Here is a 14,067-nt window from a genome sequence, read left to right as displayed (position 1 = left end):
CTCCGCTGTGTGGGGGCCATTGCTGGGTGCTCAGGGCCACTGCTCCACCCACCCCTTCTCCCCCACCTTCTGAGGCCCACCTGACTTCCTTACTCTAACGCTGATCCTAGGGATTGGCCTAAGGTTTGTCTCTGTGGAAAGACAATGGCTTGGAGTCAGGGTGGGACTTAGTGTGGGTCCTGGCACCCCCGTGACCTGCTGTGACTTTAAGCAAGTCATCACTCTTCTCAAAGCGTCCGTTTCCTAATTTATACATCGGGACGCAGAGTCTCAGCCCTGTGCCCTTCCCGTGGCTGCTGTGAGGAGGGGGAAATGCGATTGTGGAAACCACCTGTTTACTGGTCTGCTCCTCCCGCCCCACGCTCCACGGATCAGCTGCCTCCTGCACGCCCTGCCCTGGGGACCAAGCCCGAAACCCAGCATGTGTCCTGACCGGAATTGAACCGTGACCTCCTGGTTCATAGGTTGAAGCTCAACCACTGAGCCACGCTGGCCAGGCATCATTATCTTATTTAATCATATGCCAGTTGCTGAAGCGAGTAGGCAAAGTGGGAAAACCGAGATTCAGCTTTAGGAAGGGATGGGGCCAGGTACACACCGTGGGAAACAGCTCCAGGACCCATCTCTCTGGTTTCTCTGCCCTCCTAATTCTTTTTAAAAATATATATATATTATTGATTTTTTACAGAGAGGGATAGAGAGTTAGAAACATCGATCAGCTGCCTCCTGCACCCCCCCCCCCCCCGCCCAACACACACACTGGGGATGTGCCCGCAACCAAGGCACATGCTCTTGACCGGAATCGAACCTGGGACCCTTCAGTCCACAGGCTGAGCCCTAATTTTTCGTGTGCTGTTCCCCCACGCAGATGCTGTTCCCTTTATTAACTGCTACTTCAACTCGTGTGTGGCGGCAGCTCCTCCAGGCACCCTTCCTGGCTCTCTAACCGGGGTTAGGAGTCTCCCTGCACTCCTCTCTGCATCTTGAGTTTGCTTCTCTTACAGCACAGACCTGGGGTGATGGCGGGCGGTGGGGGCGTCTGCCCCTCGAGGCTGGGGGCTCCCAGAGCAGGGCCAGCTCTATGTCTGTGTACCCAGCACACAGCGTTGGAAATGTCTGATGAACGAACGGAGACTGGTTGAGTGGCTTGTTGGAGGTCACTCCGCGAGGATAATAAACCTAAAAGCTGACATTTTCAAAAGGCTGAATAAATGCACCACGAACCCAGGTTTTCACTAAGTATTTCCACTGTCACATGCCAGGTCCTGACCTCAAGTGCTACACTCTCTCCTTTGCCCTCCCGTGAGTGCCTGTCCCCCATGAAGCCAGTTACCACTGTGGGCAATGGAGCCCTGCCTGCTGCGGAAGAGGAGGTGAATGTAGGGGAGGGGGGTCTCAGTCCTCAGTGGAGATCGAGGCTCCTGGGGCCTTCCACTCCCTGGTACATGCTGTTTGCCAGGCATGCAGATGTTCCAAGTGGCAGCCTTGGGATGTGGAGGTGAATGGCCTGGGCTTGTGGGCCGGGCCTGGGCAGGGTCCATCAGGCTGGGGTCCAGCCCAGCTCAGTGTCATTGAGCTTCATCCTCACTTTCTGTGACAGAGAGGTGACCGCCCGCCTCCCCAGCTGGGCTGTGGGGAGGGTGGAGGAGAGGGAGGCCTGCGTGGAGGGGATGGTGAAGATGGACGGTCACGGCTAGTGACAAGTCCGCTCTCCTGTAAGTTAAGGAGAGATTTAGAAATCCGATGCCAAAGGAAACGCTGGGCAGGTGACTCCTAGGGAGGATGGCTTTAGACTTGTATCTTGATTACACTTCTGAGTCACCCCATTACTGGCCAATTCACACCCAACCCACGCCCAGACCTCTGGGAGAAAAAATCGCTTTCATGTCGGCTCCCACCTTTGGTTCAATTATTACTCTTCCTGGGCAGCAACTGCGGGGACGAGAGGCAACGCTGCCTGCCGAGAGGATGGCGGGTGCTCACGCTCTGGTAGCGGGAAGGGCAGGGCAGGATGTGGCAGGGGCCAGACGAAACTCTGCCCCAGCGGATGCCAATCATTGAATGAACGGCCTGTGTGACTCCCAACCCTCCGCCTTTGAAGACCTCGAAGTTTCCGAGAGTGGGAAGGGGAAAGGAGGATGAAGGCAAGGGCTGAGAAAGGCACAGCCTGTGTGCATTCTGCTCCTGCCCCGTGGCCGGCCGAGGCTGCTGGCAGTACATTCAGCACATCTATTTGACGCTAATCTTGTTGGAAGAACTTACTGTAATTTGGTTCTCTGCGGGAGATCACCAGATTTGTGTAAACTTCCATAATGGTCTGCAAAGGCTTCATGTATCTTGACAGACACGGTCTTTAAACTGCTTGTGCTCTGGTCTTGGGACAGGAGACGAGAGTGCGGGATGGAGGGGACCAGTGGTTTTAGGGCCCCAGGAGGTGCACAGACCTGTTTTCTTCTCTGGGGCCCCCACTCACAGACCCTTGTTCCCCTTCTCCTGGTGGCCTGGCTCCAAAGCTGATAGGGATCCCCTGGGTTGGGAGGTAGGAATATCTTAAGGATGAGGGGGTAGCTACTCCCCACTTCCCCAAATCTAATTGTCCAATAATTCCTGACCCAATAAGCCAATAGTATTACCTTTCAAAATCTTTGCAGTCCCTATAGCAGCAAACTTGATTCTTAACAGTATGTTTATAATTTTCAATTACGAATAGAATTACTCCCTGCTTACATCTTAAAGTCATAGAAATATTTATTTTATGCAATTTCTTGTGCCTAGAAAACATGCCGTGAATAACAACCCTAATAAGTAAGCATAATATACAGAAACAGCAGGGTTTTTTTACTTGTTTATAGTAACAGGAACTGGATTCTTGGAGCAAATGGTGGGAGGTCAGAGGTAAAATGTAGAACGCTATGATCTGGGAGGGCAACAGGGCAGTTTGTAGCATGATGAGATCTGGAGGGCATGCCTTTATATTTTATTTATGCTGACATGCAACCACCAATCTCCTTTCCCCAAACAAACAGAAGACAGATCCCACTCCAATGTAACCCAAGCCTAAAGAAGCATATCATTTCATCATAAAATGCAGTTCTCTGTGGCCCACCATCAGACTCTATGAATTTGGGGATAACTGTGTGGTTAAGGATCTAAGAAGACAGAGGAAGGAGACGGGTCCGTCCTCAAGGGAATGGACTCTGAGACTGGAGGCTGGTCATGAGCTCAGGGCAGGACAGCTAAGGTCAGAGTGGTTTCAGAGAGGTGGAGAAGATGGAAACCTAAGAGTCACTTCACAGAGAAAAGCCATCCAACTCGATGTCAGATCACGTATGGGGCAGGGCGGGGAGGGCTCAGGAATGATATGTACAAACTGTAGGAGCGTTCGCTTGGGGACTAGACAATGGTGGTGTTAGGAGGAGAAGTGGAACCGTTGAGGAAGAGGGACGTTTAGTTGGATGAGAAGATACATTTAGTGGAAGTGACCTTGGGGCAGCTAACCGGAATGTCCAGCATTAGTGATAGGCATCGGACTGAGCAATCAGGGCAGAAGACAGAGACTTAAGAATTATTCACATCAGGAACGTTTAGGGAGCCCCTGCTGCATGCCAGGAATTCAGGCAACTGCCAGGTGTGGAGGTGCCTGCGACCACGGTCAGGATTGCACAGATCTGCGTTTCCGTCCCACTTTGTCACTTACTAGCCGCGTGGCCTTGGGCAAGTCATTTAATGTTTTTAAGCCACAATTTTCCCATCTTAAGAAAGGGAATGAATGTATCTGGCACATAATTATCAGTAATAAAGGGCCCTGGCTGGTATGGCTTGGGCGGTTGGTCGGAGCGTAGTCCCATACAACAAAAGGTGGCCAGTTTGATTCCTGGTCAGGGCACATATCCGGGTTGTGAGTTCGATTTCTGACCGGGACATATGTGTGTGTGTGGGGGGGCAACTGATCAATGTTTCTTTCTCACATTGATGTTTCTCTCTCTCCCTTCCTCTCTCTAAGATTAATTAAAAAAAATAATAAAAGGAATTCTCATGAGTGTTAGCCAGATAATGCATATAAAGTATATAGCATTGTGTATGGCATACAGCAAATGCTAAAAGGTGGTTATCTGTTATTATCAAGAAAAAGTACTTTTCGCCCTAACCGGTTTGGCTCAGTGGATAGAGCGTCAGCCTGTGGACTGAAGGGTCCCGGGTTCGATTCCGGTCAAGGGCATGTGCCTTGGTTGCGGGCACATCCCCAGTAGGGGGTGTTCAGGAGGCAGCTGATTGATGTTTCTCTTCCTTTAATGTTTCTAACTCTCTATCTCTCTCCCTTCCTCTCTGTAAAAAAATCAATAAAATATATTAAGAAAAAGAAAAAGTACTTTTGACCTTAGGGATTTCCTAGTCTCATGACTGTGAAAACTTCCAGAGAAGGTGTTAAGAGCTCAGCCGAGTTAAAGGTGGGGGAGAGGAGGGAAAAGGGAAAGGTCTGAGCTGTTAGGTGTCTGAGTAGTTGATTAAAGGGTCACAGAAGACTTCTATGAACAATTTTGTGCCAACAAATGTGACAATCTAGAAGAAATGGATAAATTCCTAGAAATATACAACCTAGTGAGGATGAGCCATAATGAAATAGAAAATATGAACAGACCAATTACTAGGAGGAAGATTGAATCAGTAATCGCCTAAGGCAGCAGTTTTCAACCTTTTTCATCTCATGGCACACATAAACCAGTGACTCAAATATATTTTTGGCAGAAATGACAAAAAATAGGAATAATTTTGACTCATTCACACTGGATGGCTATTGTTGTGTTGGCTGTTGTCATTTTTAAAGAAATAAATTGATTTGAGAGAGAGAGAGAGAGAGAGAGAGAGAGAGAGAGAAACAGTGACATGAGAGAGAAGCATCCATCAGCCTCCTGTTTGTGCCCCATCAGGAATAGAATCCGACCAGAGATAGAACCCACAACCTAGGATGTTCCCAGACTGGGAATCAAACCTGGGACCTTCTGGTTTACAGGATGGCGACCCAACTAACTGAGCCACACAGCCAGGGCTGTCACTTTTAAAATTTGACAATCTAAAGCAGTGGTTGGCAAACTCATTAGTCAACAGAGCCAAATATCAACAGTACAATGATTGAAATTTCTTTTGAGAGTAAATTTTTTAAACTTCAACTTCTTCTAACACCACTTCTTCAAAATAGACGCACCCAGGCCGTGGTATTTTGTGGAAGAGCCACACTCAAGGGGCCAAAGAGCCGCGTGTGGCTCGGGAGCCGCAGTTTGCCGACCACTGGTTTAGTGGGAGCAGGAGGCAGCCCGGAGGAATGGCAGTGGTTTTCCTGCTAGAAAAGAGCTGGCAAACGAATTTTCAAATAATTTTCTCCCCTTTGTCCTTTAACCCCAGGAGATTAGGGAGATAGTTATTGACAGCTCTTGTAATTTGCATTTCAAAGTAATGAAATGCAAAAATAATACATTTCAGCTCATGCTCATTAGCATATTTAAAGAAATTAGCTTTGGGTCCTTGCCACTTATAGCTTTCTCATTCTTACTCCATGTTCCCAAATGCATTTAGGAAAAAAGGATGTGGAGTTCTTAGGGGGAGGTAGAGAAGAGAGAACAGTGGAGTGGGGGCCTGTAGAGCCAGCGAGGTGAGAAAGAGAGAGAGAGAGAGAGACAGAGAGACAGAGAGACATACACAGACAGATTCATATGGGTGGCCAAAGAAGACTGTTCCTTATGAGTGGAAATTGGGGGGTGGACTCATTGATTGGATGAAATGCTTTCTTCTCTTGCTACTCATTCCCTTGAGAGAGCAGGACAAAACAGAGAGAGAGAGGAGGCAGCATATTTACACCTCCCTCCCTCGGGTGAAGCAGGGAAGGCTAAGGAAGGGCTCAGGCTCCTGGGATGTCTTACTCATCTCTGGTCTCTCCCCAAATTTCCCCATGCCTGACCCATGATTGGAAGTCAGTGCATATGGTGACCACATTTCCCAAACCCCAGAGCAGGCCTTTCACTGTTCACCACGTGGTCTGACAAGATGTTCTGTAAAGTGGGGACTTGTGGCCGAGACTAGTTACTCGCCAGATCGTTTTCCTCTTGTTCCTGATTCAAGCCCTTATCACCCCTCACCTGGACGATGGAAGTAGCCTCCTCGCTGGTCCCCCGGCTTTCTGGCTCTGCCACATTTAGTCCACAGAATCCCCCCAGCTGCCAGCGAGAGGGCCTCCCTTCCTCCCATGTTCAGGGACGCATATGAAGAGGAATGAGCCATCTCTTCTGGTTCCCTTGTGCCCTGCCTCTGTGTTTGTTTTAATGCTATCTGCTTGAAATTCTCAGCCATTCTGTCTGTGAACCTGTCTGTGTGAAATCGAGCTGGACAATGGATTGTGTTCACAAGCAGAAGATATACGTGAACCTGCTTGTTTGTTGTTCCTTGCTGCCCTTTCACACGTGGCTTTCACAGGCCGGAGGAGCACTGGCCCGCCAAGTGTGGGAGGGATGCTGAGCGAGCATGTCCCCTCTGAGACGGAGCGCCAAGTGTGGGAGGGACGCAGAGCGAGCATGTCCGGAGAGTGCTGGTAGGATGTGCCTGTGTCAGGGAGTAGAATAAAAACAGCCGGATTAGTTTCGTGTATGTCTACGACTGTGGTAAGAACCAAATGCACACGGATGTTCAAACTATGCAATATAAATGATGTAACTTTGGTGATTCTGCATAGGAACGAAATGACTTTATATTTGCATTAAAACTGGAATTGCATGAAATAAAAGATGTATAGTAAAATCTATGTTAATAATTAAAATTTTTAATTTTTTTACACTTAGAATGACATTAAGTAGCAAATGAATGCCATCACAAGTCAGGAGAGAAGGTGGAGAAGGAAGGAAAGGGCCTTATGTTTTAGCAACTTTAATGGCACTTTTTTCTTGCTTTTTGATCGAGGGGCCCCACCCTTGTTGATGCTAACAGGCTGGACCTAATGCCGGGGGAGGGGGGTGCATGCTGAGGGGAGCAAAGCAGGATAAACAGACAGGATGCAATGTGTGGAGAGCGGCTGTACAGTGTTTGGACAGGTTCAAGCCTCGGACTCATGAGAGGGCACAGTCCTCTCATGGCCACGTGCAAGTCCCAGCTTGGAGGGCAAAGCCTATACTTGTAAGCTATAGTTGTAAGCTTGAACCTATGGTCCGAACCTGTGGCCCCACGTGGCTAAGTGATATGGGCTGCAGGAGGTGCAGCAAGTAAACAAAGCTTGATCAGGTGTGTGTAATTAAGTAGATTCAAAACCCACAAGAACATTGTAACCACGCCCTTACTTTGCCTCATTGAATCTGGCTATAAAATAAAGAGACAGCTTACAGGCTGTGGCGCTGTCGCTAGCTCTCCATCAGAAAGGACAGCGTCCCACCCAGACCCAGCTTTCATTCTCTTGTCTGTCTTTTCTCAATCCTTCACTGCCCCCTCTCAGGCTCACCAAACCTGGCTGAGCTGGCTCGGCACATATGGCGCCCAACGTGGGGCTGAGTATGCCATGGCCATGCCGGCTCATCACAGCAATGTACAAGTGAAATTGTCCTGTGAGTTAAAAAGCCCATAAAATGCTCCGAGGAAACTTTTTCTAATTGACCCCTTCCTCCACATCCATAGGCTTAAAGAGCCATATATTTATGATATAATATTTAAAATACAACTAAAATTTTACATCGCTTTTGTATGGAATTACATATTCCTTATAGTTTCTTAATTTCTGTAACAGTAGAGTAACATCAGCATGGCCATAAAATCAGGCAAAGATAAGGACAGACATAGTTCTGGTGGGTCAGTTGGGGGAAGTTTCATGAGTTACCCCTGGAGGCTCAGCGGTGGGCCCACTTCTGTAACCCTTCCAACAATTTTGTAAGCATCCAATTCTCCGTATTAGATCTCTGGCAGCTTAAAATAGCTTGAGTGGTAGTAAATGAGTTTGAGCGCACAGGCCAAAGGGAGCAGAGACCCGAGATGATGGAACAGCAGTCTGGCAAGAGAGAACAGAGCCGCTCATTGCTGAGTTTCTCTCTGGCATCAACCAAATCCCTCTCTGATCACTGAGGCCTGCTCACTCCTTGACTGTCCTCTGTAGAAAACCAGAGGAGCTATAGACACTGGGGAATGAATATCTGCTGGAGAGAGCTGCGTCTCAGCCCGCCCTGGCGGTGTCCAGGATGTGATGGTGGGACTCCTAGCTGCCTGGTGGGTTTAAGGCCCTCCTGATAAGCCTTCCAGAAGTTTCGACAGCCCGACTGGCATGCCTCAGTGGTTGAGTGTTGACCTCTGAACCAGGAGGTCATGGTTCGATTCCTGGTCAGGGCACATGCCCGGGTTGTGGGCTCGATCCCCAGCAACGGATCAATGATTCTGTCATAATTGATGTTCCTATCTCTCTTCCCCTCTCTGAAATCAATAAAAATATTTATTTTAAAAGGAGAAGTTTTGACAAACAGAGGGAGGTTGGATGATACCACTAGGCCACACCTTCCATCCACACAAGATTTATTTCCTGAGGCAAAAGTACCCAGCCTTCTACCTTGCTCCTTGAAGCTAATTTCCCTTGGGCTGATACTGAAGCAAAATGTATTAATACCCATGATGGGTGATCAGCCTTCAATAAGTAATGCTGGTTGTTCTAATGTACCTGGCATGAAATATTCAATGTGTTTCAATTTAAATAGTCACCAGGGCTTTCGTCCAAATCAGTGGTGAGCTTAAGCTCTATCATCTTTTCTTGCAGATGTGAGGGAAGGTGGAGAGTTCCAGGAAAAGGCATCAGAGGCTGACCCTGGGCAGAAGGCGGGGAGCCGGGCCCACTCGGTGCAGGAGGATGTGATCGGGGAGTGGCCAGGGTCCTCACTTGGGCCAGGGCCTGGCACTAGCAACGCTGAAGGATTCAGCTGGTCATGGGAAGCCAGGTCCGAGCATTATAGGATGTCTTCCCTGGTCCCTGACTGTAAGCATTTAAAATGCATCCACTCCCTCAAGGCTTTATAGGAACCTGAGAGAGTGGGGGCATCGGGATGGCCAGATAGATTGGGAGTGGGAGTCCAATTCCCAGGCAGTGGGACCTCCACAGGAAACGTTGGCTGGCTGGAGATTTGAGAAGGCCACGCTCAGATAGCCTGTCGATGAGAGATGGTTGACAGGTCTGTAAACCATGTCTGCTCAGGAGCTGTGGTCCTCCTTGGCAGGTGGTGAGCGTGGGAAGAATCTGAAGGGTGAGCTGACAGTAGTGAGTCATTCTGGACCTAGCCGGGCGGCTCTGCTTCCCGCGTCTTTTGTTTTTCTGACGCTGTCTGCGTAAGAGAAGGCTGGAGAACGACTGCAACGCTGTGATGTGGGTAACTGGTGAGCACTCTGCCTTCTCGAGTTAAACACGCACTTGCATCTGAATGACAGTCAGGAGGGGAACCGCAGGCGTGCTGTCCTCATGGAAGCTCCCCTTCAGGAAGGAGCAGGGGCAGCTGGCAGGACTCCACATGCCACAGCTCCGTCCAGTCCCAGCAAAATCACGATTTGAGGCCATTCATGCTCTGCTCTTCCAGGTCCCACTCACCTCCCTTTCACCAGAATGCGACTCTCAAAGAAACAAAAATAAATGCTTATGCCCGGCCGGCGTGGCTCAGTGGTTGAGCATGGACCTCTGAACCAGGAGATCATGGTTCGATTCCCAGTCAAGGGCACATGCCCGGGGTTGCAGGCTCCATGCCCAGTGTGGGGCGTGCAAGAGGCAGCCGATCCATGATTCTCTCTCATCATTGATGTTTCTATCTCTCTCTCCCTCCCCTTCCTCTCTGAAATCAATAAAAACATATACATATATTAAATAATAATTATAATAATAAAGATAGATAAATAAATAAGCCCTGGCCGGGTGGCTCAGGCAGTTGCAGCGTAACCCAGTGTGCAGGGGGTCTCAGCCCAGCCTCGGCCCGCGGGGGTGGGAGCATGTGCGCAGCGGGTGGGGCCGGCCCTCTGCGCGCACCTCCGCACTCGCACCCGCACCCTCCTCTGGGCCCACTACCCGCTACTGGGCCGCCTCCCTCCCCGCAGACCAAGGGGTCCGCTCCATGTGCCGCCGCCCCACAGAACCTGTACACGCAACTCGGGCGTCGAGCGTGTGCGTGACGCGGCGGAAATCCCGCCCGCAGCACGCCGCACCCACGCTGCGAAGCTCTCCCGCCTTCCGCCCCACCCCCGAGGTCGGAGCATGCGCGCGGCGGTGGGGTCACCCTCCCCCGCAGCCCCTTCCCCTCCAAGAACGCCCTCCCTCGCGTGCAGCTCCCGCACAGCCGCGCGCCCCGCCGCGTGCTCCCCTGCAGCCTGGGAGGACCTGCCCGCGGGCGGACACAGACGCCGGCCTCAGCCCCGGTTTCTGACGGAGAAAAGGGAAAGCCGCCCCGGGGGCCTGACTCAGGTGCGCGGGCGCGGGCGCAGGGAGGAGCGGGGAGGCGGCTGGACGTGGAGGGCTGGGCCGGGTTTGAACAGACGCGGGCGCACCCCGGGCGGGAACAGGTGCTGTGGTCTCGCCTCTGGGGTTCAGGGACCTCGGGGAAGTCACTCAGACCCTCAGGGCCAGTTTCCTGTCATAGAACCGACCTCATAGGCACTTTTGGGGAGCTGGCCTGTGGTCTTCGCCGAATGGGGCGAGTTAAAGACAAGTCGGGGAAGGAGCAAGTCAGAGGTGGCAAGACTGATCTGAAGGGCTGCGTGTGTGTTGGAAACACGGAGAAATGAGAACACAGAGGGGCCACCTTTTTATGGGCCCTGAATGTGTGCGACAGGATATCATTACAGCGAGCAGGTTTGGGGGGGGGGGCGCTGGGGAGCTGATTATATGCTAAGCACTTCACCTGAATCCTCAGGACCCACCCTGTGAAGTAGATTTTATTAACAAATAAGGAGCCTGAGCCGGAGCTGGTTTGACACAGTGAATAGAGCGTGGGCCTGGGGACTGAAGGGTCCCCGGTTCGATTCTGGTCAAGGGTACATGCCTGGGTTGCGGGCTGGATCCCCAGTAGGGGGCGTGCAGGAGGCAGCCGATCAATGATTCTCTCTTATCATTGACTAGAGCCCCAGTGCACGAAATGCGTGCACTCAGGGCAGTCCCTCCGCCCGGCCTGCGCCCTCTCACTCAGTCCAGGAGCCCTTGGGCTTGGGAGCCGGCAGTTGGACATCCTTAGCGCTGCCGCTTAGGTAGGAGAGGCTCCCACCACCTTCATTGCACTTGCCAGCCTGAGCCTGGCTTCTGGCTGAGCGGTGCCCTCCCTGTGGGAGCACACTGACCACCAGGGGGCAGCTCCTGTGTTGAGTGTCTGCCCCCTGGTGGTCAATGAGCGTCATAGCAACCAGTTGTTAAGCTGTTTGGTCAATTTGCATATTAGCCTTTTATTATATAGGATAGGATGTTTCCATCTCTCCCTCTCCCTCTCTGAAATCAACAGGAAATGTGTGTGTGTGTTTTGTATATACATATATATATACAAAAAACAAATAAGGAACCCGAAGCTCAGGTTCAGAAAGTTTCTAGAAGTCACAGTGCTTAAGAGAGAAAGGCCAAAAGTGCCTCCAAGCAGGTTAGCTGGAAAAACAGCAATAGGGAAGGTGCGAAGAGGAACCAGCTCGAGGGAGCTGGAGAAGGTGGTAGGAAAAGTAGGTATGATTTTTAATGGTTTCCAAGATGTCATCCTGGTTTTAGAGTTGACAGGAGCTTGGAAATTACATAGCCAGCCTCCCACATTCTGCAGGCGTGGGAGCCGACACCACGGGCTGGAAAGACTTACCTAAAGCCACGCAGCTAAAGCACGGTTTGAAACGGCTCTCTGGGCTTCCCCGTGTCAACCACAATCTTTAAGAGGAAAGATAATTTCCTCACAGAAACCTTTCCTGCGAACCAAAGGGGATACGGTGCCCTCTAGTGGTTTTCATTCTGTCTTACAAATCCCCCTCACATTTCTGTTTTAAAGGTTGAGAACAACTGGACATGGTCAAGGTAGTCTCCTTAGGTAACCTTAGAGTTATTTGCAAACTCAGGAAGATTTCAAGCAAGTTTTCACTTCAGAAATTAGGGACATGGGTGAGAAACACCATGTTTGGTATCTTTTCATGTGCTTATTTGACATTCATATATACTCTTAAAATTTTTTTTTTTTATTAATTGATTGTAGAGAGAGAAACATTGATTTGTTGTTCCACTTATTTATGCATTCTTTGGTTGAGTCTTGCATGTGCCCTGACCAGGGATGGAACCTGCAACCTTGGTGTATCAGGACAATACTATAATTAACCAACTAAGCCGCGGTTTGCCGCTCTGTTGATTAATGAGTTTGTCGACCACTGGACTAAGCTATTGGGCTGATATTCATATATATTCTTTTTTAAAAATATATTTTATTGATTTTCTACAGAGAGGAAGGGAGAGAGAGAGTTAGAAACATCGATGAGAGAGAAACATCGATCAGCTGCCTCCTACACACCCCCTACTGGGGATGTGCCTGCAACCAAGGTACATGCCTTGACCGGAATCGAACCTGGGACCCTTCAGTCCACAGGCCGATGCTCTATCCACTGAGCCAAACCAGTTAGGGCTTCATATATATTCTTATGTGAAGTGCCTGTCTTTTACCCCTTAAAAAAAATAAGGTTATTCATCTTTTTATTGTTAATTTATAGTAGTTGTTTGCACATTTTGCATGTAAGTCCTGTTTTAGATACGTATGTTAAGAATACTTTTGCGGGGAGAAACCAAGATGGCGGCATAGGTAAACACCTAAACTGCTGCCTAGCACAACAATTTCAAAACTACAACTAAAAGACAGAACGGACACCATCCAGAACCACAGGAAAGCAGGCTGAGTGAAAATTTTACAACTAGAAGGAAGGAGAAAAGCTCACAGAGAATTGGAGGTACGGCAAAGGGGCTTTGTGCGCGCAGAGAGGAAGGGCGGCTGAGAGCCTGGCTGACTTTCTCTGGCGGAAGGGGGAAGGAAGCCTCCGACCGCACTGAACCCCAGTTCTGACTGCACTGAACCCCAGTTCCAGGCGAGCCCCTGGGGACCCACGCTCTTGTGGGGGGAGTCTGGACTCTCGGGCGGAGACTCGGGAGCCGGGGAAGGCGGAGGACTGAAAGTGCGCACACGCATACGTGCTGGTGCGCACAAAGGCTGCGGGGGTTGCCACAGGCTTTCCCTAGTGGAGGGGAGTCAGAGGATTCTGACTGCACTGAGCCCCAGTTCTGGCTGCAGTGAACCCCAGTTCCAGGTGAGCCCCTGGGGACCCACGCTCTTGTGGGGGAAGTCTGGACTCTCGGGCGGAGACTCGTGAGCCGGGGAAGGCGGAGGACTGAAAGCGCGCCCGCGCCGGTGCGCACAAGGGCTGCGGAGGTTGCCGCGGGCTTTCCCTGGTGGAGGGGAGTCAGAGGCTCCTGACGGCACTGTGCCCCAGTTCTGACTGCAGTGAACCCCAGTTCCAGGCGAGCCCCTGGGGACCCACGCTCTTGTGGGGGGAGTCTGGACTCTCAGGCGGAGACTCGAGCTGGGGAAGGCGGAGGACTGAAAGCGCACATGCGCGCAGGGGCGGGGCTGACAGGAAGCCAAGACTGAGGCTCCACCCCATCCAAGCTGAGCACAGAGGCTATTGCAGTTTGGCAAGTCTAATCCTATAGGGCTGTCTCCAGCACCGGGCTTCTCCCAGCATAGACACAGCTGATCCTTACAGCCAACTGACCCGGAGGTCAATTCTTCCCAGTGATACCAACAACAATAAAGACTTAATTACAACAAGGCTGTACACACAGTCCACAAAGGGGTGCACCAAGAGTGTCCACCTCAGGTTAACTGGGGAAGCAGACCCACTGGGCCATATTGGAAACCTAGCACAAATATCTACCTTACCAACTCAGGGAATCAGTGAAAATGCGGGGTCAAAGAATCAGATCACAAACAAAAGAAATGGAGGAAAACAAACGACTGGATATAGAATTCAAAACCACGGTTATAAGACTTTTTAAGAATATCCTAGAAAAGGCCGATAAAT

This window comes from Plecotus auritus, assembly GCF_963455305.1.
Source record: "Plecotus auritus genome assembly, chromosome: 12".
Classification (NCBI taxonomy): domain Eukaryota; kingdom Metazoa; phylum Chordata; class Mammalia; order Chiroptera; family Vespertilionidae; genus Plecotus; species Plecotus auritus.
This window is presented reverse-complemented; position numbering follows the sequence as displayed.